Source organism: Symphalangus syndactylus, chromosome 2 (assembly GCF_028878055.3).
Source record: "Symphalangus syndactylus isolate Jambi chromosome 2, NHGRI_mSymSyn1-v2.1_pri, whole genome shotgun sequence".
In the NCBI taxonomy this organism is placed as follows: domain Eukaryota; kingdom Metazoa; phylum Chordata; class Mammalia; order Primates; family Hylobatidae; genus Symphalangus; species Symphalangus syndactylus.
The window spans coordinates 89,063,919-89,078,759 of record NC_072424.2 but is presented as its reverse complement, the minus strand read 5'-3'; the positions used below and the strand labels follow the sequence as shown (position 1 = coordinate 89,078,759).

Below are 14,841 nucleotides of genomic sequence, written 5' to 3'. Positions count from 1 at the left end.
AGCGCCCGGCCGAAAATGACTTTTTATATATTTACTTTCCCTCCCAGCCTGCAAATCCCTTGAAGTCAGAATCTGTACCAAAAAAAAATTCATCTTTGGACTAGATATTATGAAGTTTAAGGATCCTGTATCTGGTCAGTGCTCAATCAGCTCAAATTTATTAAACACTTGATTTTTTTTTAACCTTTAAAACTATGTATACTTCACTGGCAGACATTATAGATAAATTTAAGCACCCCAGAGTTAAGGCTTATTATATTATTTTGAGCCATTGAACACTTTCAGTTCAGTGTTAGAGTAGTTAATAGAATTGAACACCTGATTTTGCCTACTATTTGGTAGGCACTGTGCTATGTGCTAGAGATTTCAACAATGAACAAGACTTCGTTCCTACCCTTGGGTTATGGAAAGATGGACATTTAAATAAGTAAGTGCAAGTGAAGTGTTTATATGCTGCCGTAGTTATATATTCAAAGTATGGTGGGTACAAAAAAGGAGGAAAGAGTCAATTTAATAACTTTTTTAAGGCACAGAACCTGTTAAAACTGAACAATTCATGGCTGGGCACAGTGGCTCATGCCTGTAACCCCAGGACTTTGGGAGGCTGAGGCGGGCGGATCGTGAGGTCAGGAGATCGAGACCATCCTGGCTAACACGGTGAAACCCCGTCTCTACTAAAAATACCAAAAAATTAGCCGGGCGTGGTGGCGGGCGCCTGTAGTCCCAGCTACTCGGGAGGCTAAGGCAGGAGAATGGCGTGAATCCGGGGGGTGGAGCTTGCATTGAGCCGAGATCGCGCCACTGCACTCCAGCCTGGGTGACAGAGCGAGACTCCGTCTCGAACAACAACAACAACAACAACAACAAAAACTGAACAATTCACTAGTCAGCAGAAAAGTTTTCAAAAGCATCAGGTTTTTTAAAAGTATGCATATAATAGCAACTATCATTTATTTAGTGTTTACCAAGTGCCAAGCATTGTTGTAAGCACTTTAGATTGATTATCTCACTAGTGATCCTCATAACAACTTTATGAGGTGATTACTAATGTTATCTCCATTTTACTGATGAAGATAGTGATGCTGGGAAAGGTTAAGTAATGTGCTCAAAGCACAGAAGATGGAGCCATCCTGGAACCATGGCCCACGTGGGCAGCAGCAGGCTGTGAACAGAACCGTGCCTGGAGGGTGCCCTCTAATAACAGTGAGGCTGGGGAGGAAGGAGAGACCAGATAAAGCAGCTGTATGCATCACTGTCCTCATCTGTTCTGTTTTTCCTAGGCCCTACTAGCACACCTACGGAAGCTGGAGGTTGGTAGTACGCCTCAGGGCAGCCACTCACAATCTGAGGGCCTCTGAAGGTGCAGAGTGTGAGTTCTGAGTGGAATTCAGGAGTGTTGGTTTTCACAACTTTAACACAAGTGGTCCACTGACACCAAAATAGGAAACATGCTCTTGAAAAATGTTTCATATTGGGTTAGTTCTTTTTGACACCATCATATCATACAGTTAGGTATATTTTTTCTTCAATCACTAAAATATGGTCTTACGGTAAAATTACGATTAGTTTAAGAATACGAGTTGGCCGGCTGGGCGTGGTGGCTCACGCCTGTAATCCCAGCACTTTGGGAGGCCGAGGTGGGCGGATCATGAGGTCAGGAGATCAAGATCATCCTGGCTAACACGGTGAAACCCCGTCTCTAGTAAAAATACCAAAAAAAAAAAAAAAAGTTAGTCGGGTGTGGTGGTGGGCGCCTGTAGTCCCAGTTACTCGGGAGGCTGAGGCAGGAGGATGGCGTGAACCCAGGAGGCGGAGCTTGCAGTGAGCAGAGATCGCGCAGCTGCACTCCAGCCTGGGCGACAGTGTGAGACTCCCTCTCAAAAAAAAAAAAGAAAAGAAAAGAATACGAGTTGGGCATTTGAAAAATAAGCCTAGCACCTCACACTAGCATTTCAAAGGAACAAAATCTCCCCATTCTCCTGATTTTTACTTGCCAGTTAAATATCCTCTTCTCCAATGCAACTTCCATGACAGCACAAGCATAATTTTTTAGTGGTGAGTAATTGTTGGGCCTACAGCCTGGCAGGTTGGAAAGAACTGGGGCTCAGAGGGACACTACCAGGTTCTAAGCTCTCTATGACCTTGAGCAAGTAAAAGACTTCCTGATACATCCCATTTATTGAGACAAAAAGAGATTTAAAGATAAATCAAAATGTAGAAAAGCGTTTGAAATTAACAAGTAGGTAAAGATTTAAGTAGTAATTTTTATTGAAAATCTAAGTAGATAAACCCCAATTTTTTATTTTTTATTTTTGAAACAGGTCTCACATTGTTGCCCAGGCTGGAATGCAGTGGTGCGATCATAGCTCACTGCAGCCTCAACCTCCTGGGCTCAAGGTGATCCTCCCACTTCAGTCTCCCAAGTAGCTGGGACATGCCACTATGCCCAGCTAATTTTTTATTTTTTGTAGAGATGGGGTCTTACTATGTTGCCCAGGCCATTCTTGAACTCCCGGGCTCAAACAAACTACTTGCTTTGGCCTCCCCAAGTGCTGGGATTACAGGCATGAGCCACTGCATCCAACTCTAATATTCTTAACAATAGAAATATTTTTATTCTATGTACAAACATAAAAGGGGATAAACATAGAAAGTTACTTAAATCTTAGAAACATATCTATAATCACAAACTCCAGAGAATCTAGAATAAAATTTTAGGATGGTACGGGGCCCGATTCCATGGATTTAATTGTTAAAACTATAGACCAAACATTCCCAACCATGCCACTGTAATTATACAAGGTTTTCAGGAATATATATTTTTTCTTTTAATGTGCTTCATATTTTTTTTCTATTTTGGCCAGTACATATTTCCTTTTTTTTTTTTTTTTTAAACACCAGTACCACTTGCCAACAAATTTCTTTAAAGATAAGAAAACCAGCTCTGTGGAATTTTATACTTAGTTAATGTTGGAAGCCTAGTACAGTACTTGGCTTTGTTAACTTTTCAACTTTGTTAAGTGATATGTTGGTTTAGAACAATTTATATAACATGAGTCTTGGAAATTGGCCTCTTCACGTTTTTGTTCTTTGGTCAGTTTTGTAAAAAATTATTCAAGTAAAGGTTTCCAACTTATTGCTATATATTTTGAGCATAATATTTCTTTTTTTTTTTTTTTTTTGAGACGGAGTCTTGCCCAGGCTGGAGTGCAGTGGCGCGATCTCAACTCACTGCAAGATCTGCCTCCCGGGTTCACACCATTCTCCTGCCTCAGCCTCCCAAGTAGCTGGGACTACAGGCACCCATTACCGCGCCTGGCTAATTTTTTGTATTTTTAGTAGAGACGGGGCTTCACTGTGTTAGCTAGGATGGTCTTGATCTCCTGACCTCGTGATCTGCCTGCCTCGGCCTCCCAAAGTGCTGGGATTATAGGCATGAGCCACCGTGCCCAGCCTAAGCATATTATTTCTTAATACTTTCCCTGACTGCAAGTTGTCCTTTTCTCCATTCAAGCTATATTAAGTTACATTCTTATTAAATTAGGCAATGATTTATGTAGTTAATTAAATGTAAAATTTTTTCATTTTCCTTTAAGACTTGTGTTTATAGAAATTTACACATCTATTCTTTAAGTACTTCTCAGAAAAATTCCTTCCTTCCTTTACACATCTATTCTTTAAGTACTTCTCAGAAAAATTCCTTCCTTCCTTCCTTCCTTCCTTTAAGTACTTCTCAGAAAAATTCCTTCCCTCCCTCCCTCCCTCCCTCTCTCTCTCTCTCTCTCTCTCTCTCTTTCTTTCTTTCTTTCTTTCTTTCTTTCCCTCTCTGGCCCACGCTACAATCTACTCGGCTTGCTGCTGCCCGCGCCGCAGACTGCCTGGGTCTGCCGGCGCGCGCGCGACCGCTGCCTACCTTTTCTCCTTTGGATGCAGGCACGCGTTCGCCATCTTGGCCACGCTGGTCGCCAGCTCCTGACGCCGAGTGCTCTGCCCGCCTCAGCCCCCCGAGGTACTGGGACTACAGACGGAGTCTCGCTCACCCAGTCCTCGGTGTTGCCCGGGCTGGAGTGCGGTGGCGTGGTCTGGCCTCGCGGCAGCCTCTACCCCCCGGCCGCCTGCCTTGGCCTGCCAGGGTGCTGGGATTGCAACCCCTGCCCGGCCACCGCCCCATCTGGAAGGTGGGGAGCGCCTCTGCCCGGCCGCCCCGTCTGGGAGGTGAGGAGCACCTCTGCCCGGCCGCCCCGTCTGGGAAGTGAGGAGCGCCTCTGCCCGGCCGCCCCGTCTGGGAGGTGAGGAGCGCCTCTGCCCGGCCGCCCCGTCTGGGAAGTGAGGAGCGCCTCTGCCCGGCCACCCACCGTCTGGGAAGTGAGGAGCGCCTCTGCCCGGCCACCCACCGTCTGGGAAGTGAGGAGCGCCTCTGCCCGGCCACCCACCGTCTGGGAAGTGAGGAGCGCCTCTGCCCGGCCACCCACCGTCTGGGAAGTGAGGAGCGCCTCTGCCCGGCCACCCACCGACTGGGAAGTGAGGAGCGCCTCTGCCCGGCCACCCACCGTCTGGGAAGTGAGGAGCGCCTCTGCCCGGCCGCCCCGTCTGGGAAGTGAGGAGCGCCTCTGCCCGGCCACCCATCGTCTGGGAAGTGAGGAGCGCCTCTGCCTGGCCACCCATCGTCTGGGAAGTGAGGAGCGCCTCTGCCCGGCCACCCCGTCTGGGAAGTGAGGAGCACCTCTGCCCGGCCGCCCCGTCTGGGAAGTGAGGAGCGCCTCTGCCCGGCCGCCCCGTCCGGGAGGAAGTGAGGAGCGCCTCTGCCCGGCCGCCCCGTCCGGGAGGAAGTGAGGAGCGCCTCTGCCCGGCCGCCCCGTCCGGGAGGAAGTGAGGAGCGCCTCTGCCCGGCCGCCCTGTCCGGGAAGAAGTGAGGAGCGCCTCTGCCCGGCCGCCCCGTCCGGGAGGAAGTGAGGAGCTCCTCTGCCCGGCCGCCCCCGTCCGGGAAGAAGTGAGGAGCGCCTCTGCCCGGCCGCCCCGTCTGGGAAGTGAGGAGCGCCTCTGCCCGGCCACCCCGTCCGGGAAGAAATGAGGAGCGCCTCTGCCCGGGCGCCCCGTCCGGGAAGAAGTGAGGAGCGCCTCTGCCCGGCCACCCATCGTCTGGGAAGTTAGGAGCGCCTCTGCCCGGCCACCCACCGTCTGGGAAGTGAGGAGCGCCTCTGCCCAGCCACCCACCGTCTGGGAAGTGAGGAGCGCCTCTGCCCGGCCGCTCCGTCCGGGAAGAAGTGAGGAGCGCCTCTGCCCGGCCGCCCTGTCCGGGAAGAAGTGAGGAGCGCCTCTGCCCGGCCGCCCCGTCCGGGAAGAAGTGAGGAGCGCGTCTGCCCGGCCGCCCCGTCCGGGAAGAAGTGAGGAGCGCCTCTGCCCGGCCGCCCCATCTGGGAAGTGAGGAGCGCCTCTGCCCGGCCGCCCCGTCCGGGAAGAAATGAGGAGCGCCTCTGCCCGGGCGCCCCATCCGGAAAGAAGTGAGGAGCGCCTCTGCCCGGCCGCCCCATCCGGGAAGAAGTGAGGAGCGCCTCTGCCCGGCCGCCCCATCCGGGAAGAAGTGAGGAGCGCCTCTGCCCGGCCACCCATCGTCTGGGAAGTGAGGAGCGCCTCTGCCCGGCCACCCACCGTCTGGGAAGTGAGGAGCGCCTCTGCCCGGCCGCCCCGTCTGGGAAGTGAGGAGCGCCTCTGCCCGGCCGCCCCGGGAAGAAGTGAGGAGCGCCTCTGCCCGGCCGCCCCGTCCAGGAAGAAGTGAGGAGCGCCTCTGCCCGGCCGCCCCGTCCGGGAAGAAGTGAGGAGTGCCTCTGCCCGGCCGCCCCGTCCGGGAAGAAGTGAGGAGCGCCTCTGCCCGGCCGCCCCGTCTGGGAAGTGAGGAGCGCCTCTGCCCGGCCGCCCCGTCCGGGAAGAAATGAGGAGCGCCTCTGCCCGGCCACCCCGTCCGGGAAGAAGTGAGGAGCGCCTCTGCCTGGCCGCCCCGTCCGGGAAGAAGTGAGGAGCGCCTCTGCCCGGCCGCCCTGTCTGGGAAGTGAGGAGAGCCTCTGCCCGGCCGCCCCGTCCGGGAAGAAGTGAGGAGTGCCTCTGCCCGGCCGCCCCATCCGGGAAGAAGTGAGGAGCGCCTCTGCCTGGCCACCCATCGTCTGGGAAGTGAGGAGTGCCTCTGCCCGGCCACCCACCGTCTGGGAAGTGAGGAGTGCCTCTGCCCGGCCGCCCCGTCTGGGAAGTGAGGAGCGCCTCTGCCCGGCCACCCACCGTCTGGGAAGTGAGGAGCGCCTCTGCCCGGCCACCCACCGTCTGGGAAGTGAGGAGCGCCTCTGCCCGGCCACCCACCGTCTGGGAAGTGAGGAGCGCCTCTGCCCGGCCGCCCCGTCTGGGAAGTGAGGAGCGCCTCTGCCCGGCCGCCCTGTCTGGGAAGTGAGGAGCGCCTCTGCCCGGCCGCCCCGTCCGGGAAGAAGTGAGGGGCGCCTCTGCCCGGCCGCCCCGTCCGGGAAGAAGTGAGGGGCGCCTCTGCCCGGCCGCCCCGTCCGGGAAGAAGTGAGGGGCGCCTCTGCCCGGCCGCCCCGTCCGGGAAGAAGTGAGGGGCGCCTCTGCCCGGCCGCCCCGTCCGGGAAGAAGTGAGGGGCGCCTCTGCCCGGCCGCTCCGTCCGGGAAGAAGTGAGGGGCGCCTCTGCCCGGCCGCCCCGTCTGGGAGGTGAGGAGCGCCTCTGCCCGGCCACCCATCGTCTGGGAGGTGAGGAGCGCCTCTGCCCGGCCACCCATCGTCTGGAAAGTGAGGAGCGCCTCTGCCCGGCTGCCTCAACTGGGAAGTGAGGAGTGCCTCTGCCCGGCCACCCATCGTCTGGGAAGTGAGGAGCGCCTCTGCCCGGCCACCCATCGTCTGGGAAGTGGGGAGCACCTCTGCCCGACCACCCATCGTCTGGGAAGTGAGGAGCGCCTCTGCCCGGCCACCTATCGTCTGGGAAGAAGTGAGGAGCGTCTCTGCCTGGCCGCCCCGTCTGGGAAGTGAGGAGCCCCTCTGCCCGGCCGCCCCGTGTCTGGGTAGAAGTGAGGAGCTCCTCTGCCTGGCCGCTCCGTCTGGGAGGTCTACCACGGAGGCCAGAAGCAACGTGGGGGCTGGACGTGGAGGCTCACGCCTGTGGTCCTGGCACTCTGGGGGGCGAGGCGGGTTGATCACTTCGGGCTAGGAGTTCGAGACCAGTCTGGCCAACTTGGCGAAACATGAAGAATACAACAGACAAACCAACCAACCAACTCAATGACAACAAAACAGGTCTACCCTGGAGTCATACTCTAATTTTTTCTATTTTCCTCCCTTTCTGATCCTTTATCCCACTTTCTTTTTCTTCCTCTTCCTTCTCCCTCTTCTTTGTTAAATAGAGGATTGAGTTATTATCACTGATCCATATAAAGTCCCTCTCTCATTTATTTTAACTCCCACCCCCATTTCTATTCCCCGACTCCCCATGTGCAACCTTCCTAATATGTTTGATACGCATCTTTTTGTATGTATTTTTAGAAAATGTTTATTGTTTTTGTATGCAAAAAAAATTAATAAAAAAAAAAAACGAAAAAAAAAAAATACTTTGCTTCTTCCACCTTATTTGTAGCTACTGTAGTGATGCTCTTTCCCAGCAGATGTTAATACCCAGAATCTGGCTAAATGTGGAGGTAAGTAGGTGAGGCTGGTGAGAACATACCTATTCCTTATATGCAGGGATGCCTGGGCCACAAGGAGCACATGCCGACATTCGGCGAACTATACATATAGCAGGTTCAATGCTTCATCACTCCCCAGAATAAAGATTGATCCAGGCATCAAATACTGATCTGGTGATGCTGGGACTCAGTGTGAAAGATGAATAAACTTAGTATTACATACAATCTTTTAAAACTTGCTCTCAAACACAGCAGCTCTGGTTAGATTCGAATAAGGGATTCACAGGCTCCTTATTTTCTCCTAGGCTCTGGCACTGGCACTTAATAAGCCAGTGACAGTTTAGATGTCTATATTGCTTTTGTTTTCTTTAAGGAAATATATCATAAATATATAATACTTGTTATAACAGCACAAGCTATAGAAGAATTAACCTTCTATGAGTTAGTGTATGCACATGAGAACAAAAGATTCCTTTTGCTCTTACCTTTCCCATTTCTACCTCAAGGAGAGCATTGCTGGAGAAATGTCAGTTTAGGTTTTGCTCAAGAATCTTAAGTGTAGCTCAAGAGGAAACAGTGAGCTGCACCTGAATAAAAGAAGGCATCTTGGAGATGGACATGTAATTGACGTTCCTAAAGTTTAGCCAATATAAAGTCTCCAGACTTTCAGAACCTCTGGCTAGGCACCCAGGACAGAAAACAGTTGGCAACAGAGTTCTGCTGGCCCATCACAAACTAAAGGAAAATGTCAGGCCACACAGCAGGTGGCTGGATTCTTCTGAAGCATACAGAGGCCAGTGTCACTTCGAAGTGCTTCATAGGGAGTCTGTCAACCTTCTCCATGGCACATGGTTACTCTCACTTCTGCCTGATGGAGAAACATGCATTTGATATGTTCACACCCAGTGCCACAGTCTAGATGAGACTGATCATTTACTTAGGCTGGGAAATTGTTAAGTATTTGGATATATTACTCTGGAAATAGCTTACATTTGATAAAGTATATACCCTCATCCCAAGATAGATATCTTTAGGCAAATGTAAAATGCTAAAATGGAAAATGGAGCAACATTGATCCAGTTCATTCTACCTGAACTGGAAGAGGAAGCTTATGCAGGCTGATGGATAGGAAAGTCATTAATATTTCTACATTACAAAAGTAACTCATGAATATATTTTTTAAAATTCAAACCTTAGAGAAATGTACACAGTAATATATGGAAGTCTTCCTACAACTTCTTCTCATTCTCAACCCATGCCCATTCACCTCCTCAGGAATCGACACTTAACAGTTCAGTTTGCATCCTTCCAGAGCATTCCTGTGCACATGTGTGTGTTGTCTGGGTTGTCTGCTTTATGTGCATGGACATGATGTCCATGCTTCAATATGTTCATGTCACAGAGAAATATGACACAATGGAAAAGTGATCTAAATTCCAAGTTTTCAATTCTTTCATACACAGTTTTAACTTTCAAACCTTTGAAATATTCTCACCCTTCCAAAACACTTACATATTACATTAAAAACACAAATCTGTAGTAATTCAATGGTGACTAGAAACACAGGCCTATAAGGTTAAGAAAATAGTAAAAAGATATCATGACACACGTAGCTTCTCCTGTCCCAATAAAGTATCTATTCTGGGAACTTTTGCAAAGCTTTTCTTTAACCATTATTATTCTATGTAATGCATTTCAGTCATCTCTTCTGGCAGGAGCAGTAGACTTGACTCAGCATTTATTTTTAATTTTTATTTTTTTGAGACAAGCTCTTACTCTGCCACCCAGACTGGTTGCAGTGGCATGATCACAACTCACTGCAGCCTCAACCTCCCTGGCTCAAGCAATCTTCCCATCTCAATCTCCCAAGTAGCTGGGACTACAGGTGCAGGCCACCATGTCCAGCTAATTTTTTAATTTTTTGTAGAGATGAGGTCTCACTATGTTGCCCAGGCTGGTCTTGCATTCCTGGGGTCAAGGGATCCTTCTGCCTTGGCCTCCCAAAGTGCTGGGATTATAGGCATAAGCTACTGCAACCAACCACTCAATATTTAGAATTATTAGGTTGAAAATACCTGGGACCCAGGACCTTGATGGAAGTTTAAATTCAGAACTCTTAAGCAAAATTGTGAGGTAAATTCCTAAATTCTTTGTTACCTATAAGCAAAGACTCTAATTCAGGATTAACTAGGGTCTCCTTTCTTGAGACCTATTCCAAATCGGGATCCGCTTTCAGTATTTAATAGGATATTAAAACATAACAGATGCAAGGATTTATTAATCATCCAGTCTGGGCTAGGCACTTTACATAACCTGCCACCAAGAAGCCTCACCGCAGCCCTCTGTTGGTTCTCAAGTTGGTGGTAGAACCGGGGTGAACTGGTTGCTCACTCCAGAGCCTGTGCTCTTGGGCTCGACAGCCTCCTAGACTAGGGATTACCATGATCTGAAACTAGACCATGTCGGAGGGCTGTGAAGTGTGTCTATGTCACCAGTGTTCTAGGCCTGGCTGCTACTCAGAACTGGCTTCCAGGGGACAAAGAGGGAAGAGTTGTCACAGCCCCAAGAAGTTGAAAGATGAAAGCAGGGAGCAGGTATGTCTGAGAAAACACACCACCAATGAATGGAAAGAAGGTAAGCCCAAGAGCATTCCAAGCCTCAAAGGATGGGCCAAAAGGCAGACAGCCAGGGACGGAGATAAAGGAAGGAACAAACAGGCAGAGCTGGAGTCAACTGCAGCACAGAAGAGCCAAGAATCAAAAACCACACTGTGTGTTTGGGAAGTTGCGGCAAGGAAGCCAGGAAACAGGAGAGAGAGGAGGTAGTGAATAAGGGAACGAGTCCAGCATCCTGCATGGGTTAGGCCTGTGTTGTGTCCTGTGCCGCTGTGTTCACAAGGTGGAGTCCGTGGGCGGCTCCTCACAACCACAGGACACACTGAAGGGCTTTCTTTCTCCTTCTCAGGCTTGTTTGAAATGCAGCTGTCACACCTGTGACTCAGCATGTACTACTGGGTGCCACAAACGATGCTCTACATTTGGATGCAAAAATTAGATAAGGCCTAACAGAAGCCAGATTGTGGCTAAACTTTCATCTAAAGTGAAATATTTGACCCCCAATACTAACTTTTAACTTACTGCCTGTAACCGCAGACCAACATGGGACAAGTTAGGAAAGGCTATATTTTCTTTTGTAAATTACTGGAAATACTCAGGTATTAAAATGTGCTCCAAAAATGTTGCAGATAATCTGTCTGCCCTATCTAGGGTAGGAGGACATTCAAAAATTGTTTTGGAATAAAATGCTGATATATAAAATATATCATGACTTTATCTATTACAGTACCATAGTCCATCATCTCTCACCTGGATCCTGAATTGATCTCCTAATAGGTCTTCCTCCCCTCTTGCACTCGTTTCCCTCCCTGTAATCCATCCTCCAACACACAGGACAACCACAGTGACTTTAAAAACATAAAATCAGACCTACGTCCTCCAACAAAGGTCCACTACTATTTTTTTTTTTTTTTTTGAGACGTAGTCTCACTCTGTCACCCAGACTGGAGTGCAGTGGTGCGATCTCGGCTCACTGCAACCTCTGCCTCCCAGATTCAAGTGATTCTCCTGCCTCAGCCTCCCCAGTAGCTGGGACTACAGGCATGTGCCACCAAGGCTGGCTAATTTTTTGTAATTATAGTAGAGACAGGGTTTCACTGTGTTTCGATCTCCTGACCTCGTGATCCGCCAGCCTTGGCCTCCCAAAGTGCTGGGATTACAGGCGTGAACCACTGCGCCCGGCCAAAATCCACTACTCTTAAAGCAAAGTCTCTTCATCTTGGCTTTCAAGGCTCTGTCTAATCTGACCCACTCTAACTTTCCAGCCCCTTCCCATGCCACTTTCCCCGTCTTCTTGGGTTTCCAAACACATTCGGCTTCTTCCTGCCTCAGGCTTGCTTTAGGAACTCAGGGACCATGTCTGTCTTGTTTGCATCACCCTAACAGCATCTGAGCTGGTGCTTAGGGCACAGGAGGCACTCAACTTTTTGAATGAAAGCTTAAAGTCTGTAGTGACACAAATGTCCATTAGAGGGCTCCCTTGACACCAGAGAACAAAACTAAATGTTAGATGAGGATGTCCACAGTGAGGTATTGACAAAGTGATCATGATACAATAAATACATTTTTAAAAGCAGCACATTACCAACTCTCTTCACTTCCTTCTAGCTGTGTGACAAGACTGTCCTGTGACTGCCTGGACCTCTATACACACAGACACCCACAGTGAGGTAGCCTCTCTGTTCCTTAGTGTTCACATCTCTAAGTGGAAATAACAATGGTACCTCCTGTCTTAAAGGGCTGGGGCAAGGATCAATGAGATAATGCACGTAGAGCTCTTAGTTCATTGTCTGGCACACGAAAGTCCTCAATAAATGGTTGACTGTTATTACTTCAAGTCAATTAATGGAAGTTAACTTTATCTGTAATGCCTTTTCTAATCATTTTCCTGTGTCCAAATTTCATCTCTTTTTCAAGGCCCTGCTCAAATACTGCCTCTCATGTATAATATAATTAGACAGGCTTAATCCCCAAATCCTAAGGCTCCCGTTGTGGCTTGCCTTTACCTTCCTTCCACAGCCAAGTGTTTGGACAAAGTTGTCTATATTTCCATTTGTTCAAATGATCATGATCAATTTTCCGCACCTGTAGAAACCATTCTCTGTAAGGTCACTCATAGCTTCCCTATTCTAAGTTCAATGAAAACCTTTCAGCCTCTTTGTCACTAGCTACTGACATTGCTGACCACTCCTGTCCCTAGAAACACTCTCATCCCTGTTTTCCCCCCTGCCTATCTGGCCACTCCCTTTCCATCTCCCTAGTCCTCCACTTAACTTCATGCAGCCCATGAATGCCAAACCCACAGGCCTCCTAACCCACAGGCCTCTTATCCAGACTCTTCCATGAGCTCTAAACGTTACTTGGCTTTCCTACAGGCATCACAAACTTAACATGGCAAAAACAAACTCATCACTGGGGCAAGGGCAGGTAGGTTGGGTGAAAAAATTTTTTTAATTAAAAAAAACCCAATTCATCATCATACTTAGATCTACTGCATATTGATCTTTATAAGATGGCAAAATCATCTACTCCATTACCTGAGCCACAAATCTCAGATCCAGCCTAAGTGGCTTCATCAAATTCTCATTCTCTATGTCCCTAGCTTATTCCATTTGATCTCAGTATCTCTGTCTTGGTTCTTCCTGCCTAGACGCCTAGACTACTTTAATGTAGTTTCCAAGTAGTCCCTGGACCTCTACTCTTTTTTTCTACAATTTAGAGACATGGTGTCACTCTGTCACCAAGGCTGGAGTACAGTGGCATGACCATACTCCCCTGTAATCTCAAAGTCCTAGGCTCAAAGTCCTCCCACCTCAGCCTCCTGCATAGCTAAGACTATAGGCATGTGCCACTGTGCCTGGCTAACTTAAAATTTTTTTTTTTTTTTTTGTAGAGATGAGGTCTCGCTATGATTCCAGGATTGTCTCGAACTGGCCTCAAGTGATCCTCCTGCTTCAGCCTCCTAAAGTGTTGATATTATGGGCATGAACTGCCATGCCTGGCCTTTTTAAAAAATAGCTTTATTGAGATACAATTCATATTCTATGAAATTCACCCACTTAAAGTGTACAATTCAGTGAGTTTCATCACTATCTAATTTTATAACATTTTCATTACCCCACAAAGAAACCCAGTAGCAGTTACTCCCCATTCCCTCCTTTCCCTAGCCCCTAAAACCACAATTCTACCTTCTTTCTCTATGGAAAGAGACAGAGATTCCTATTCTGGACACTTCATATAAATGGAATCATTCAGTATGTGGCCTTTTGTGACTATCTCAACTCTTGTCCCCTTCTCCACTCCATTCCACTCTTCACAGTTACCAGATTGGTTTTTTTTTTTTTTCTCTGAGATGGAGTCTTGCTCTGTCACCCAGGCTGGAGTGCAGTGGCACAATATCAGCTCACTGTAACCTCTGCCTCTCAGGTTCAAGTGATTCTCCTGCTTCAGCCTGCTGAGTAGCTGGGATTACAGGAATGTGCCACCATGCCTGGATAATTTTTGTATTTCTAGTAGAGATGGGGTTTCACCATGTCTAATCTCAAACTCTTGGCCTCAGGTGATCTACCTGCCTCAGCCTCCCAAAGTGCTGGGATTACAGGCATGAGCCACCACGCACAGCCGAAATTGATCTTTATAAAACACAACTCAGGCTGGGCACGGCTCATACCTGTAATCCCAGCACTTTGGGAGGCTGAAATGGGTGGATTGTTGGAGTCCAGGAGTTAGAGACCAGCCTGGGCAACACAGCGAAACCCTGTTACTACAAAAAAAAAAAAAATACAAAAATTAGCCAGGCATGGTGGCATGCACCTGTAGTCCCATCTACTCAGGAGTTTGAGGTGGGAGGATTGCTTGAGCCTGGGATGTTGAGGCTGCAGTGAGCTGTGATGGCACCACTGTACTCCAGCCTGGGAAATGGAGTGACACCTTGCCTTAAAAAACAAAGAAACACCAACCCCCGACACCCCAACTTATGTCACTCTCTGGCTTAAAATCCTTTAATAGCTCCTGGTAGATTGCAGGATAGAGCTCATGTACATAACAGCCCTTCTCAAGCTGCTTCCTGTCCATCCCCCCAACCAATCCATCCACTATTCTCCCTTTATTCCATTCAAACATTCATTTCCCAGATATAACATCCCATGTCACACCTCCACAGCTTTCCCATGTGTTTGTCTCTGCTCGGAGCATGCTTCTCTGTCTTCCTTCTCTACATACTTGGTCCTCAACTCTTAACTCTGCTCAGACCTTCACTAGTGACTCAGATGCATGGTGCCTGTGTTGCCATGGCACCCATCTAGCAAACCCATTATTCCACTGTACTGCAACACTGCTTTATCTTCTCCCATGAGACCATTAGCTACTAGGTGAGGGCACAGACCATGTTTCACTTAAGTCTTCAGCATTCAGCAGAGTGTGTGGCATGAAGGAATCACTTCAATACCTGTTCTGTTGATTGTCAGTAATGATCTTGGAATTAGCATTTGTTTATGCTTACCTCAAAACATGAGGAGGCAATTTGCAGTAAAGAAGCTGAAAAGTCACACAC

The 14,841-nt window shown here is 49.0% G+C and overlaps 1 protein-coding gene across 2 annotated transcripts in view; it reads right to left on the bottom strand.

Annotated features, from left to right (window-relative positions):
* The window catches only part of SLC16A10 (solute carrier family 16 member 10), a 186,106-nt gene that overhangs the window by 29,090 nt on the left and 142,175 nt on the right, over positions 1-14,841 (bottom strand). The gene's annotated exons all lie outside the window — the stretch shown is intronic.